The sequence below is a fragment of the Cornus florida genome, unplaced genomic scaffold, assembly GCF_030987335.1.
Source record: "Cornus florida cultivar Cherokee Brave unplaced genomic scaffold, ASM3098733v1 CherokeeBrave_3.0.0_Hap2_Chr05, whole genome shotgun sequence".
Taxonomy (NCBI): Eukaryota; Viridiplantae; Streptophyta; class Magnoliopsida; order Cornales; family Cornaceae; genus Cornus; species Cornus florida.
In genome coordinates, this window is record NW_026775575.1 from 6334707 (window position 1) to 6351229 (window position 16523).

Here is a 16523-nt window from a genome sequence, read left to right on the forward strand (position 1 = left end):
CACTAATCAAGGGAATAATCCATGTTCAAATTATTATAATCCGGGTTGGAGAAATCACCCAAACTTTTCTTGGAAAAACCAAGGAGATGGTGCGAACCCTCCTCAAAATCAAGGTTACCAAGTTAAGTATGTTCCCCCTCATTTGTAAAATCAAAATTCTCAAGGGTATCATCCATCTTACCTTCCTTTTAATCCGAACCAATCGTCTAATCCTCAAATGTGTAACTCTCATTCCTATTCTCAAGTTCCTCCTAGGAACTCCGCTTTTGAGGAGAAAGTTTTGTCAGCCTTGGGAAGCTTGGAGGCTAATACTCAATTGCTTCATTCCCATTCTCAATCCATTGCAAAGTTAGAAACCCAAGTAGGGCAAATAGCTAACTCTTTGAATGCAAAGGAGAAAAGGAAATTGCCTCCTCACCCCGAGCCCAAAACTCAATATATGGTGGAAGTAACTCCCCTATCAGGATGTCCCACACATGAACAAGTGAATTATTTCACCACTTTGAGAAGTGGAAGAGTGATTGATGACAAAGTTGAAGCAACTAGTGAAGAAAGTGAACCGGTGCAACCAAGTGTTGGCACCCGTCCCGTTTCCAATCCTATTCATACTTCACTTAGGTCAAAGGATCACATTGAGGAGAAACCATCACCATCTAGTACTTTTGACAAGCCTTATGAGCCCAAGGCTCCGTTTCCACAAGCTTTGAAAGCTTCTTCATCTTTTGGGAAACAAAAAGGAAAAATCATTGAAATGATTGAGGTGTTTAGGCAAGTTAAATTGAATCTTCCTTTACTTGACGCCATTCATCAAATCTCGGCTCATGCAAAGTTCTTGAAGGACATGTGCACACAAAAGAGGAAATCAAGAGCCAAACACCTAGAAAAGGTTTGCTCACCGAGCAAGTAAGTTATATTTTGCAACATAACACCCCCCCCCCCCCCCCCCCCCAGAGTTCAAAGACCTCGGCTCTCTTACCATTTCATGCACCATCGGTGATCATGTTATCAATAGGACTCTTTTGGACTTAGGAGTGAGTGTGAACCTTTTTCCCTATTCGGTTTATGTTAAATTAGATTTGGGAGATTTGAAACCCACGTCGGTAGTTTTGCAACTTGCCGCCTGGTCTATAAAAAAGCCCAGCGGGATCATTGAGGATATGTTGATTACAGTTGATAAGTTCTTTTTCCCGGTTGATTTCATTGTCATAGACACGGAACCGGTCGCCAACCCAAAGAGTCAAATTCCCATTATCTTTAGCCGTTCTTTCTTGGCCACCGTCAATGCTAATATCAATTGTAGGACGGGGGTAATAAAAATTTCTTTTGGGCACATGAAGGTAAAATTGAATATCTTTAATTCTACCCCAAACTCTTTTGACAAGCATAAAGAGGTCAATGTTGTTGAGAGAATTGTTGAAAAAGTGGTTGAAGTTCTACCAATTGTTGAGTTACCAAAGTCTAGTGTCTTTCCTTCCAATGATTCTACCCAAAATTCCAAGTTTGAAAAGGAATGGGAACCTAAAAGTCCGTCTTTGGGTGTTGATAGAGGTCCACCCCATGCCATTGATTCAACTCTAACAAATTCCTTATAGAATAGTTTGTTGGGTGGGATTCAAAGTGCCTTGCATCCCATTGAGAAGGGAATGTCAAATAAGATTTTTGATCTGAGCTAAGTAGCTCAGGATACTTTAAACACTATTCCTCCCTCATTTCTTCTTTTGTTATCTTTTGGCATCGTCCAGGTAAGTTTCAAATGTTCCATCTCAGTTTCGGGACGTTCTTAGCATTTCCAATCCTGTGATCGTTCGCCGTTTGCAAAGTCCATTTTTGCCTTGAAAACATCTCTCGGTATCATAAGTATTTATGATCGATCCCTAACCTTGGCAATCGATCACACCTATGTATCAAAAATTCCAAACTTCCAGAGTATCGTTCGTCAACTTGACGATCGATCACCAATCTTGACGATCGATCGCACTGGGACCTTTCATCTTCTTTGATCCTCCGTGAATCTTTACATTCGATCACCAATTCCAGCGATCAATCATACTGGAAGCGGAATTTCCTTCTTCAAATCATGACTATTAAGCGAACGATCGCAGTTGTACGATCGGTCGCACTATGACTGATCAAATTTTTAAATTTTGGTTCCCACTCGTGCTTTGGCTGTTTAGGTCCCTAAACCCTAATTTCTTTTTATTTTTGCTTTTTATTCTCCCCTTCTCCCCTTCTTTTCTTTTTCTCTCTCTCTCTTCCTCCCTGTCTTCTCCATCTCTATCTTCTCCTCACCGAAACCCCTCTCCTTACAAACCCTTAACCTAGCCGCACCTCATCCCTCTCATCTTCTTAATCTCTCATCTCCCCATCGGAGACCCATTTGACCTGCAGCCAAAGCCATCTCAGGCCTTCGCCGCCGTCGCTGCAACTCCGGCGAAGCTTCCTTCTTTCTCCGGCGAGCTCTTGGCCTAACGGCCTAGCCTCTCGCGGTTTTCTCTCTCCAGTCTCGGGGTTCTCTCTACTCCTCTTTCTCTGGCCGATCTACGACATGGAGAACTGCCGGTGTCTTCTGCAATTTCCGGCAGATCTTCTTCATCATCTCCGGCCACTGTTAGGCCAGAAATTATCCCAAATTTCCCAAAGTCTCATCTCTTTTGATCATCTTCTCATCTCGGGTATGTCCATTACTTGTTTTTGTTGTTTTGTTTTTCATTTTATTTTCTTGTTTTATAATTTCATGTTTATGTACATATATGCATCCATGATTAAAAAAAAAAAAAAAAAAAAATGAAAAAATGAAAAACTAGAAAACTAAAAAAATTGGACTGAGATTATTTGGACTGAATTCTGGATCTGCGACTTCACTTGTATTTACACTGTGATGTTGAAAAGGAGGTTAGGCATTTTTGAATGGAGAAAGGGCAGTGTTATGTTATTGAATGTGAATGGAATTTGGGCAGTGTTGTTTTTGTTGGAGTTTGGGCTTTAAATGTGTTGGTTTTTGTTGTTTTGTTGATGGAGGATGGGCAAAATCCAATATGGAGTTTATTGTTGGACTGTGAATAAATTTTGTTGGAATTATTTGTTGCTTTGTGTTAATGTAAATTCTGTGAATTGAAAATTGAGGCTGTAATTTCTAAACTTCAACTATATGTAACTGAGTTGCTTTGGGTTTACAATTTTGAGGAATTTGCAACTGTTTTGGCATATCTAAATATCTATGATTGTGCTTGGTGAAGGCTGTGACTTTTGTGTATGTTGAACATTTTGAAAACTCTATTTGATATGCACACATAGTCTGTTTTTTAAGTCACTATGGAAATGTAATTGAGAGAAGTTGTGCAATCAAAGGATGTATGTGAGTTGAAATTGATTGTTAAGAATGAAATTTTAGGATTGTTGAAAGTTGAATTAAAAAATTGGAAATTGGAAATTGGAATGGAAGTGTGCATTGAAATTGAAATGTGAAAAATTAATCTCATATTGCTTATTGCACTTAAATTTCTAAAAATGGAAATTAGAATTGTTGTCCTTGTGAAGCATGAATTGAAAAATGGAAAGTGAAATTGTGAGACGTTATTTGAGGATCAATTGTAAAGTTAATCTCATATTACTTGTTTGCACTTTGAATTGAGTAATGGAAATTGGATTTGAAAATTTGAATTGAAATTGAAATGAGATTGTTTAGGAAAAGGAAACCATGTTGAAAATTCTTGAAAAATTCTTGGAAATTGTTTGATATGCATTCTTGAATTGATAATTTGTGAGCATGCTCCCTAATTTTATTTCATTTGTTAAAGCCTAAGTGTGGAACTACATGGATGATTGTGCCAAGTTGTTAAATGCATGAATATGTGACTTGAGGTTGAAACTTGTATTCTTAAGTCTTGAAAATGAAAAGTCAAGTCTAAAAGCATGAAAGTGTTTTGAAATGGAACTTTTTGCAATATTTTGGACTTAAATTGACATATGCTCATGGTTAAGGTGCAATTTTTGGTAAATGATCTTTGAAAATTGGAAATTCTCATTTGTGAACAAGTCGTTGGTTTTCAAAAGTTGAAATTGAGTTTTAGACTTTGGATTTGAAATGTGAAGTTGAGTTTTAAATTGTTGAATGTTTCAATGGATGATTTTTGTTAGAATACCTATCTACAATGCATGTGAATGCTAGAACTCCAAAGTCGCTATCTACAATGCATGTGAATGCTAGAACTCCAAAGTCGCTTTAAAATTTTCTTTTTGTGAACTAAAGTGTTGAAATTTTCCAAAGTTGTCCAAAATGTCCTTAAATGAGTTGAACTTATTTCATTTGCTCTATCTTCATCCAAATGCATATTTCAAGTGCCATTGAGTTTGTTCTTGTCCAATTCTTGATTCTTGCCATGTGAGGGCATCTATTTGATATCTTTTGAGCTAAATTGTCGAAACTTGAAATTTTCTTGAAAAATGTGATGAAATGTCAACTTGAACCCAACTTTTTGAAGTCAAATGTTGTGATGTTGCATAATAAGCTTTAAATTGGCCTAATGTGATTTCTCTTGGAATAAATATTGTGCTTTTGGAATAAAATGCAATTTTCTTTGCTTGTAAATACTCATCATATATTGCACATACCTTTGTCACATTGTTGGTTTTGAAAGCTTGTTTGCATCTTTGAATACGTCTTTGTTGCAAAATCATAATTCATGGATCTTTGAATAAGTTTGGGGGAAATTGGATGTTTTAAGTTCAAAAGTGCCTTTCTAGGATATCTTGTCATTGCTTGGCCTTAGTACACACTGGTGGGTATTGAATTGTAGTTTGGAAATACCATTTGAAATAAGTTTGGGGGGAATGTTGTCTTGATATGAAATGTGTTTAAACTTGAAACAAATTTTCATTTGTGGTTAAGTTTAGCAAATTTGAACATGAAATGTCATCTTACTTACCTTATATCTTTGTGGTTCATTCTTAAAAAGCATGTAAGGGCTTGAGATCAAAGTGGCATCTTTGGCTTCGCCGGTCATTGTTTTGATACAAAAAGGGTAAGATTCTCATCCTTCTCATTCTAAACCATTGTATGCTTCAATTTTACATAAGAAGGGGGTCGCGAGTCACAAGTGATTATTTTTGTTCTTTATATTGCTTAGAGGGGGTCACGAGCCTAGAGTGACCGTAGGTTGTTGATTTTGTGAAAATCGAGGATGGGATATTTTTGTGAATGGAGTTTGGCTTTTGAAAATTGTGAATCATCTCTAAAATGCTTCATAGGTTACATACCATGTTTAGAATTCATCTTTGAACTTGTGTATCAAAACATGCTTAGGATTGAAATGTTTGCAACCATGCATTCCACTTATTCTCTATTTCGTGATGTACATGCTTCTTGAGTTCTAAATAGACATTTGCCATGATTTGTTTCCTCCATGTCACCATGTTTGCTCCATTGGTCTTAAATGTTGAAATTATAGAGATTCTTGCTTAGGAAATGATACGATATCATCCTAGGGTCTACTTGTTTTAAAATTGCAAAATCTTCTTCAGTCTTAGGTTTGTGAACTCACGTTGCATGTCTTGTGCACATCACATCCTATACTTGTCCCATTGGTCTCATTCTTGCAAAAATATTTTCAAAAGTGACTTTATATGATCCCTCTTTGCTACCAATGCACCACTTAGCATGCTTAAGATTGTTTAGATGTGTCATGATCCATTCTTGTTCTGTTGAAGTATGTTTAAGTTATAAAATGCCAGAAAATGGTTTGAATGCTATTCTTAAAGCTTTCTTGATAATTTCTTGCACAAGCATATTCATTTATGTCGATTCTCTGTCTCTACTTGATTCAGGCATGCTTTGTGTTTTCTTTTTGGAAACTTATCTCATCTCTGGAACTGTGCACTCATGTTTACATGTTTTTCTAGATGCAGCGGCAAAAGACACTAGCTAGGAAGAAAGTAACCCGGCCTCCACAGCCTCTCCATCTCTAGAGGAGGAGTCTTTTTCATTTGAGTTTGTGGCGACTGTATCATCTTCTTCTACATCTTCTTCCAGTGCACCATCTATGGATCTGGAGGGCCCCATTATCAGAGCAGTGCCTGATCCATATTTTTCTGAGAGAGATCAGGAGCTGGAGTATACTTTTGAAACAAATTTCTTTGCCCAGTCTGAGCAGACTAAGTGGGCCTATGATGAGATCACCTAGCGCGGCATTGCTGCCATTCTTACACTATTTAACGGCAAGGTGTATCCCCGGTTGGTTGCATTATTCTACCAGCACCTCTGGCAGGATGAGGATGACCCTCAGATCTTTCACACTAGTGTGGATGGGCGGGATATTATCATTTCTACAGTCTCCATAGTGATAACCTGCGGATTCCTCCACATGTCTGCAGTGGTCACAGAGACAAAGTAGCCTTTGTATCCAATTATTCTAGAGTATCCTTCATATCTGGATATGGTTGCATCTCTATCTCCTCAGACAGCCTATTTAGGTAACACCTATGGCGAGCGGGTTGATATCCCATCCCGGCTTTGGTTCATTGATACGGTGTTATTTCGCAATGCCTTTCCATCTGGGCATAATACTCAGAGGTGGGAGGGGTTTTTAAAGGCCCTGTACAGTTTTAATATGGGATGTTCGGTGTCGATTCGTTCACTTATCTGGTAAATCTTCCATAAGTACTGAGAGAACTTGGTGTTCAAATAGAATGAAAAAGCAAAGTCCTGGTCTCTCCCTTTTTGGCCGCTTGATTATACATATTCTGGCAGACTAGGGCTTCCCATTTGACCCAACAGAGAAGCCAGAGGAGTCTAACAAGAAGTATAGCGAGACCAAGTGGAAGAAGAGTTATAATGCATGTCAGGCCAATCTGAGAAGGGCTGTGATGAAGAGGCTTGGGACTTTAGATTCACAGGAGGGATCTCCTACTTCTTCTGCTCCCAAGTCGAGATAACGCACCATTTTCGGCACATCCCAGCCTCCCACCACATCTCAGTTTCAGACGGGCACTTCATCAGCTCCACCTCCACCTCTAGCAACTCAGACAGGCCCATCCCTCAGCATGCTAGCTCTGATTCCAGTCTCTGAGGCAATGTTACTCAGCTCCAGTCTGAGTTCAGATCATTCGATACCCGGATGGTATAGAGAGTTGCCGATCTTGAAAGAGGTATCATCGATTCGAGGAGGGATATTGCACTGCTCAGGAGTGATTTTGCCCAGATCCGTACCGAGATGACCAGTTTCCGCGGCAAGGTCACAGACATGTTTCAGCACATCATCGATCTGCTTGAGCCACTACCAGATGTTATTCCATGACTCTACACTCTCTCTCTCACTCATTTACTTGCTTTGATACTATTTGATACTTGATGATTTTTGGGGATTTATACTATTGTTATATGCTGCCTGGTTTTGGATATTTAGGCCTTGGATATTTTTGATTCGATATATGCATGATATACTTTGATATCTTGATCTTTCATTTTATGCATGATTTTATGTCCATTCAATTCATAGTTTTATATCTCTCATTTTTATCACTTGATGCATATGCTTTGACAGTTGCTAGTGTGATCATTTTTAGATAGGTTTTTGGTATCTAAGTTTGGGGGTACGCCTTCCAATGCTAAGCTTCCATTGTCAGGTTCTGTATGCTACGCCCATTTGGTATACCGTATACTTTTTCCACTTTCTGTCATTCTCTTTGCACATTGAGGACAATGTATAGATTAAGTTTGGGAGTGTTTTAGCATGTTATACTTTATTTTCTATGCATGGGATATCATTGAGAGTTTTAGCGATGATTTTGATCTTTAAAGGCCTATGTTTCTTAGAATTTAAAAATTGCTTCACTTGAGATTTCAATATTTCTTGTATGCTTGGGATGCCATTTTGGAATAAATTTTTTCGAAAGATTGATATCATGCTTGCTTTTGTGGTCCACATCACCTTGTTTAGGAGATTACTTTGAGATTCGATTCGAAAGTTCTACACTTGCACATGCACACACTAGTATTCATTTATGGGGTACATGCTTAGTTGATCATTGCCTTGGTTATATCCTAATTGAGCTAGTAAGTTTTGAAAGCTTTCATTCTTGACAAGATGACCTTGTATACTAATAACAAACTTTTTTACCGAGTAGCCGGGATTCTCGCCTCATTAAGCATTGAATTCTTTCGTCGAAAAGTGAAAGGCCCACACAATAGTTAAAAAAAAGAAAAAGAAAAAAGAAAAGTGAGTGCTTCTCACCAAAGGTGGGGAGTAGGGAAATGACATGATGAGATTTGTTTTGATTTGTAACCTAGATGATTTGAGCTTGTAAGTCTTTAGGGGTGTCTTTACACCTAATGTCCTAAAGTCGTCCGGTTTGGGAGTTATTGATGTAACGCTTGTTAAATGGATCTTTTAAAAAGCTTAAAAGATCACTACATTGCACAATACTCTTATCTTTGATCCCATATATATATAAAAAAATAAATAAAATAAAAAATAAAAAAGATTGAAGTAGAAAGAAAAAGAGAGCATGTAGGAAATAAATGGAATAAAGAGGTTCATTCTTTGTCTTGATGATTGGTACTAGATTTGTGTGCTAGTTTGAGACTGGTTATGCCTATTTTATTGATTTGCTAAGATAATAACATATTTGATGCCGGTTCACTCAAAAGGATGTTAGAGTTGTTTTGATTTGCATGATTATCTTGTTTGATGTGTGGAAGACTATATTTGCTTGCTGCTTGTTGGAATTTTGGAAATTACTTAGAGATTGCTGAAAAATGGCATACTTGAGGTAATTTTCATACAATGCTTATTTGGAATGCTGGTGCATCTTTAGTGAGAAAGAGCTTAATGTTTGTGGGTATCATTTCTGAAAACCTTCACGAGACTTCACTCACCTACTAAAGGTAACATAGGGGTTTAAAAGGCTTGTTAGATATGTTAAATGTAACCGTGATCCATACAAAAGTGGCATTATCCTTTTATTACTTTCTAGTTTATAGTTGTATAGTTGTTCATTTCTTTCCTTACTTTGTAGTTCATTGTTAGGGAATAGCAATATCTAAGTTTGGGGGTGTGATAAGTGCTCAAATGTTGCACATTTTAGCACCTAAGTTAGGGTATTTTAGTCCATTCATCTATCTTACATTCCCGTTTTAGTTCTAATTCTTGTTTTTGTCTATTTCAGGTCAACAAGGTTCAAATGGGCTAAAAACAGCCTATTCAGCCCTTTTTGGAGTTGAGCAGAGAATCTAAAAAAATGTGCACTTGAGCATTAGCGATCGATCGCAGGTTTATCACGATCAATCGCTGCCACATCACCAATCACAGGCTACATAAGCAAAGGGATAAGACTGCCACCTTATCATTCGTTCGAAATGAGGATTGATCGTAGAAATTGGTGATCCATCGCAGTGCCACGTCAGCGCCAGCTAAGCGGATAAGGTTGCCAGTTGTCAAGATAAGAATGCCACGTCATCTACGATCGATTGCAGAAGTTGGCAATCGATCGCCACCCTTACTGTCAGTGAGCTGTTTTATTCCCGACTCCGCCCGAACTTCACCTATCACATGGCTGTGAGATTGAACAAATTAGAAGGCCATTTTCTTACTTGTTTACTACTTCAAGGAGCTTGTATTTAAATCAAATTGAACCATTTGTTAGGGGTTCCACAATTTATTTCAAGAATTGTTAGCTAGTTTTACAATTAAATCAATCTTTAGACATACTTTCTCTCTCTAGAAATTAGGGTTCTTGAGCAAGAAAAGAGGCAAGATCTTCATCATCCTTAGGGTTTTTACTAAGAAGACCAAGACGAAGAAGATGATTCCAAGCTTGAAGATAGCCCTTGAGGGTTGCAAGACCACATCCATGAGTGGCTAAACATCTTCTTAGGGTTTAGGCTCGTACTCTAAACTCTAGATCTTTGAGATTTTTTGGGATTCTTTGTAATGAATGTTTTAACATTGTGATTATAAATCTTGATTTTATTTATGATTTGTATGGTTCAAATCTTCTAATTAATTCTCTAGTTTATTTGCATATCTATGTGTGATTAAATTGAGGGTTATGTTTATACACTGGTTTCTCTAGATTTGATGCATGTTTATATGTGATTAAATTGAAAATCTAGTGATGGTTATGCATGATTATTATTGGCTACACTTGTTGATTGATATGATGGTTTATGCTCATACTTGATGGATTGTGCCCCATCTTTAGATTAATTGTCTTAATTTCCTTATCTTAGTTTAATTGTAGTGTAATTGCATTTCAATTCCTAGGTAGGTGGACAATCAATGTTTGTATTTGATATTTCATTCTTATTGTTACAAGTTGTATGATTCTCTAGATTAATATGTGCTACAATTGTGGATTTATTGAATGGTTCATGCCTTAACTTGATGAGTTGTACTACATCTTAGCTTAAGTAAACAGTTTATACTTGTTTTTGTCATCCATGATCATTGTTTCAATTAGTAGCATACACCTTGTTTACAACATTGATCTTCCGCCAAATTGTTAAAGTCTAGTGGTTTACAGGAAGAGCTTAGTGGTGATTCCCATGCCCTAAGACCTCTCTCATATTCTCTACACCCTACTTTATTTAGCCTGCTTCTTCTTCCATTACTTAATTTAGTTAATCATAATTTAAGTAACTAAACCAAACCACTTTTTTGATCACTTGGCCTACTAATCTGACTTTTATTCTAAATACCCTTACAATCTCTTGGGACGATCCCTTCTCACTTCAAACTACATAATATAAGTGTCTAGTGGTTTTATAAATATTTAAATGTGGTGTCACTATTTTTAAATGTGGTGCCACTATTCACTCCTCTCTTTTTGAGCACACCCCTAGGGGCACACCATTCTTCTCTATTCTTTTCATTTGATTCGTGTTCTATACATGTCTAGATTAATTCCAGGATTTTTAAATTTAATTAATAAACCTAATTACATGTAAAAATCAGATTTATAAAGTAGGATTATATGTTAATGGGTTTGTATAATTTTTGCATGATTTAATGAATTGATGCATGAATTGTGGTTTACAATGTTGAGATCGTGTTTATATACTGTATTCTTGTTGTTGGGACATTCTAGAATATTGAATTGAAGCTTTGAATCTGTTATTACATGTTTTAAATTGTTTAAAATAGATTCATGGAGGATTTGGAATGCATGATTAATGTTAATATGCTAAGGGTTTGAACAATATGGAATTTAATTGATTTGCATATTGTTAATGGAGAATATAATTGCTTAAATTTAATCTAGCAATTGTAAGGATGTGTATATGATTTTAATCTTGTGTTGTTAGTATAATATGATAATGTATATAACTGATTTTGATTATACTTAATTCTGGATTGTTTTGATGTGTAATTATTTGTATTGCATCAATTATTGATTGTATGGATTTATGCATCCTTGTCAGGATATGGGGGCATATTAGGGATGGATTAACTAAAAAAAGTTAAGTCCTACCTATTTCATGTCAGGCCACAGAACCAGTTGGATGACATGCCATTGAAATAACATGGTTGGATAGTTTCCTTTTATGTTGGATATGATGGATTTTATATATGCATAGATATGTGTCATGATATGAGCTTGAGTCTCAAGATCAGTGGTTAAGGAGCATACATGCAATGGGATGCATAGCTGGATATAATGGATAGTTGTGTGCCTTATTAGGTTTACATACTCATGTCCACTTTATGTGCATTTTGCATGTTGTTTACTATTCAGGTTGAGGCCGCCTTATAGTCTAGTAAGAGTCCTTTAGTGTGTATCTATGTATATATACGGACTATTTAGTTATTGTTGAATTAACTAGGATGCATACGTGTATCGGGTCTCTGTTTGGGATGTAATAGATTAGAACTTGTTTGTGAGCCTAACCCACCATTATTTTACAGGTATTCGTCAGTTTCAGGCTCAGAGATTGTTCGTGCTGAACAGAGACAGTCTATTCATTCTTCTGACTCTACGTAGGATTTCTTTATGTTTTAGTATTTGGATTTAGTTTTATTTCAGTTTCAGTTAGGTTTTGGATTAGGGGTCCGCATGACGGATTCTCGAGTTATAATCTAGATGGTTACTGGTATTAGAGAATTTGGACTATTGGAGGATTATTTTATTGGATTAATTAATGAAGGTTTATTATTTAGTTATCTTTTCAGCTTTATTATTTATTCTTATATTCTTTTGTATTCTGTGTTTGTTTATGTGATATCCCTCCATTCTAGAGTCACGAGTGATCAAGTCCGAGCACAGATCTGAATGATACCAAACAATTAAGTATATAAACAAGCATAGAGTACAAGAATAATTAAGAATAAATAAATAAGTGGAAAATGAAACTAAATAATAACTCATTAAATAAATAAATAATTAAATAATCCTCCAATTGACAATATCCAAAATCCCTGATACCATTACAACTCGGGAATCCATTATGTGGACCCCTAACCATAAACAATTAAAAATAAATACTGAAATAAAAATGAAATCCAAACCAAAACGTAAGGAAGACTCATACGTCGAATCGGAAGAGTGAATGGATAGTCTTTACTCGGCACGAACCACCTCTATTGCTGAATCTAACGAACACTTGAAAAATAATAGTGGGTTAGACACACGAACAAGTTCTAATCTACTACATCCTAAATAGAGACCCGATACACATATACATCCTAGTCAATCCAACAGTAACTATATAGTCCGTGTATATATATATATATACACACACACACACACACACACATACACACTAAAGGAACCTCATTAGACTATCGGGTTGTCTTAACCAGAATAGTAGGTGTTAACCACTAATGGACTCTAGAGGGGGGGTGAATAGAGTCAATGCCCAATTTTCACAAATTATAAAAATGTTTTCTAACTATCAATTAAGCAATAATCAATAAAGATAGTTAATTAATTTATAGAACCAAATATAAAGGAGATAGAGATAAAAGATTGCGAACAGTGATTTGGGGATTTTAGCGAGCTTCGGAAATTCCTACTCCTTGGCTCAAGATCCCTCTTGAGACTTTCCAATCTACTATGGCTTCTCCTCAGTGGTAGAGAGTAAACCTTCAAATGAAGCAAGCCTTTGCTTCTCTTCCTTGCTAGGAGAACACCCTTTTCCTAGGCTTTTTTTGGGTCACACCAACCCTTACAAGATTGTGGAAATATGAATGAAAGTTACAAGAATATTTCTCTCTCTCTAGGAAATATTACATAAATCAATCTCACCCTAGAGTAAGTAGATGAAATAAATGAAGCTCAAGTCTTTAAACTGATAAGAGAGTACTGATGAGAAATGAAAGCTCATATGAGAATTTTTGGGTTCTTTGAATGCTCTTGAATGCACTGGAATGATATGCTTGAATGCTCTGTCAAGGTGTGTATAATATCTCCAGACCAACCCTTTATATTTGTAGAGATTTCGAGTTCAATAGAGCTGTTGCAGGTGGTTGGAAGCATTAAATGAATTTTTAGCTGTTTGAGATTTGAATCTGCAGAGCTGCGACCAAACCGGTTGACATGTGGCATAAACTGGTTAACCTCTTTGTATGAACTGGTTGATGTATACTACAAACCAGTTGACATCTTCTTCATGAACCAGTTGATGTATGCTACAAACCAGTCGACGCAAATAACCTTCTTTTTGAGATTTTGCTACTGCCTAGATACCCGTTGACATGAGCTTAGTAGGCGTTGACATGAACAAGCTTCCTCTTGAAGTTTTGCTACTGCTTAGATAACGGTCAACATGAGCTTAGTAGGCGTCGACGTACATAACTTGATTCTTCAGTTTTGAGCCCTTTTTGGTTATGCTTTGTAAACATCATGTCTTGATTCAATGAATATTATTAAGTACAGATTGTATGCATGATATTAGTGATTTTGAGCTTCAATAAATTTCATCCTTTGCTTTGACAAGATTTTCTATAGCTCTCACCATCTTACCTACCCTTCTTCTTCTTGATGCTTTTATTTGATCATGAATTCTTGTAGAACACTTATAGCCTTTGAATGTTTTAAGTATGTGTATCGAGTCCACATCATGTCATGAAGTTCTCTTCTTCCTTTTATAGAAGCATTCATTTTCCTTGCATTTAAACTCAGTTGAAACATTAGTATATAAAACCTCTTTAAATGATTTGTTATCATCAAAACAAATGGATTAGGGTCATTTGATCAACAATCTCCCCATTTTTTATGATGACAAATCAATTATGTGATCTTAGAATAATATAGGTTTGTATTTGAAAAATACTCCCCTGATAATTTGCACATAGTTAAATATAAAGATCATGCTTTGAAGGGAGAAAAAAAAAATTTAAGAGCATGACAGTGAATGTTTGCTTAGAGTAATTCATGCATGAATTTGAAGAAGTTATCTCCCCCTGTTTACATGCTTCAAGAAAATGTATGTAACATTAAAACTTAGTGAAGCTAGATATAGTCATTTTATATCATAATTTTCTTGAAGTATATAAATGACTTTTTGTAACTAGCATATAACATTTCAAAAGCACTACAAAATATCCATGGAATAACTAAGTTCAATTGCATAGATCAACAAAGTTTGAATTAAACCAAATAACAGCAAAAGATCAATGCACTGCCAAAATATCCATAGAATAACTAAGTTCAGATGACTACTAAAAAAAATCTAAGCCTAGATCAGCAAGCTAAGCTAAGCCTAGATTAGCCTAGATCACATCTTCTCTCCCTTTGTCACATCAAAAAGAGGGGAAGGTCAATCAGCTAGTGAGGTGGAAGATTGAAATTGGGGCGCAACTCTTGGAGGTTATCCTTCATGATTCTCAGCTCTTCCCTTAGCATCGTTACCTACTCTTGAGTCTGACGAAAGACAGTCAGTTGTTGAAGGATTAGCTCACAAATAGAGGGTTCGTCAGATGAACCGGCTTGCAAAGTGTCATGATTAATCTCAGTCTCCGTATTAGCTGAAGGGATTTCATTATCACTGTGGTTGCCCCCTGTTTCTTCCGCATCCGATTCTTTAGTTTCGCTTTCATTTTGTATAGGATGACCTTCAATTTTGGGGTCATACCAATTTCCATCATCATCTCTTTTTAATCTCATACGAAGAAGAGCCAATTTGTCAAAGCGATGTTGAGATAGAAGCTTCATCTGAGGTTATCCAGCAATCATAACCCCTTTCGCCCGAAAGATTTTAGTGAGAGGCATTGCGTAGAATAGATGGGTTTTCTGGCGGTTGACACAATCCATCATGTGATGGTATATTAAGTGAGCCACATCAATTTTGGTAACCCTTAAGCACACATCAAGTCAGAAGTGATTCCATAAAGGAAACGTCGGAATAACCGTCGGACTTGGGAATGATGGAATGAATAATGACTCGATAGATTAAACGGGTTTCAACGATGAGATCACTGGATTTAATGATATCGATGTCTTCAGTAGTTTTATCATGACTGATATCACGAACAGCCGTAAGAGGATCAAAATCATCACCTTCATACCAAGAATGTGTTTCATAGTGCCGGAGACCACCCACGGGAAGATTTAGTAAAGATCTCAAATCATTCTTACGAAGAGAAATTTTAACACCCAGCACATATGAGTGAAGGCTGTCGATTCCATCAATTTTCTTAAGATGAGTATAGAATAGGCGTACTAATTTTGAATAAAATGAAACTTCCATTGAGAACAAATAAGCTAAGCCTACGGCTTTGAAAATATCATAGGTATTAAGATTGTTGGCAATACAATCGGCATTGGAGAGAGTTTTCCAATAAGCAACTCTCTTTTGAAGAAATTTGGTTTCAAATATCTCCTTATATTCAGGAGATTGGAAGAGCCTAAGGTTGCGAGAAGGAGGTGGGATTGAAGCGCTAGCTTCATGATCTTGAGAGCCCTTGGTTCTCTTCTCTCGGGTTTGGGTCGAACGGGGAGGGTTCTTCTTAGGACCCATTGAAAATTAAAGATGGGATTTGATGTGTAAGATATGGCAGATATGAGAGGGTTAAAGATTATGTATATAGATTAACAAGAGTGATTTAAGTTAAATCAATGAAACCCCCAATTGACACATTAGGATTTTGAAGAATCGATACAAAGAGGGTTATAAACTTTAATACACATGTATATGTAACATGAATTGAACATAAAGATTATGAAACCCAATGATTAACTAATATTAACTAGGAAGATTGAATTTTTGAAAAGTAAGAGAGAACACAACAATTAAACTTTGAACCCTATATTAGGATTTATTAAGAAAGACATTAGAGCTTCAGTACATACAATGAGCACATGATGCAAATTGAAGCATGAACTAGACAATTAGGAATTACTTACTTTGAATGACGCAGGAATGGGGAGACTTGAAGAACCCTAAATCGCCTTGAAGAGAGAATGAGGTGAGAGAGAGAATGTGAAAAGTGAAAAATGAAAAGTAAAAAAATATATATATCACGGTTCAAGTAATAACTGTGATGATCCAGATTTTTACGATTTTAATTTAATTATTTTATGATTAGATT

At 36.3% G+C, this 16523-nt stretch overlaps 1 long non-coding RNA gene across 1 annotated transcript; it reads left to right on the forward strand.

Moving 5' to 3' along the window:
- The first annotated feature begins 1519 nt into the window (after window positions 1-1519).
- LOC132306088 (uncharacterized) lies at window positions 1520-7445 on the forward strand. The gene is made up of 3 exons (XR_009481813.1): window positions 1520-2672; window positions 4956-5021; window positions 5899-7445. It is a non-coding gene; the product is annotated as an uncharacterized LOC132306088 (long non-coding RNA).
- The last annotated feature ends 9078 nt before the right edge of the window (window positions 7446-16523 follow it).